The sequence below is a fragment of the Otolemur garnettii genome, unplaced genomic scaffold (genome assembly GCF_000181295.1).
Source record: "Otolemur garnettii isolate 467f Iridium unplaced genomic scaffold, OtoGar3 scaffold00018, whole genome shotgun sequence".
Taxonomy (NCBI): domain Eukaryota; kingdom Metazoa; phylum Chordata; class Mammalia; order Primates; family Galagidae; genus Otolemur; species Otolemur garnettii.
This window is the reverse complement of record NW_003852413.1, coordinates 8,468,280-8,468,796: the sequence shown is the minus strand read 5'-3', so window position 1 is coordinate 8,468,796 and position 517 is coordinate 8,468,280.

Below are 517 nucleotides of genomic sequence, written 5' to 3'. Positions count from 1 at the left end.
GTCTCTTCTGTCAGTGACAGTAATGAAGACAAGCAGTCCCCAGCTGCCAGCAGCTCATGCCATCTGCCCCTCCACGTACAGCTGTTCTTTATTATTTAACCCACAAGGCACAAGGAAGGCCTTTTGCCTTTTTATTAGTGTGCCATGCTTAATGACATGGGAGGCTTTCTAACGGCATTGTTTTAAAAAAGAAAAAAAGACTGGTAGTTAGGTCGGACTCACCAGAGTAAACCATCTGGCTCAGTCCTCAGCCATCCTAACATAAGGCACGAGGCCACACCAGACAGGGACCTCGCAGCTCTGTTCCCTGCTGTGAGCAGGTGCTGTTTACTGCTTATGCAGCCACAGAAAGCACATGGATCCAGAAGCAGCCCCACCTCTGCCCAGGCTGGCCCAGGCTTACCCTCCCTCTCCCTCCGGGCACGTACAGAAGGCTAGTGACTATATGCCGTCAAGTTTAAGGTCCACTTTCTCCTCCTTCCCCCTCCCCCAGTTTAGCATCTCAGAAATCTGGATT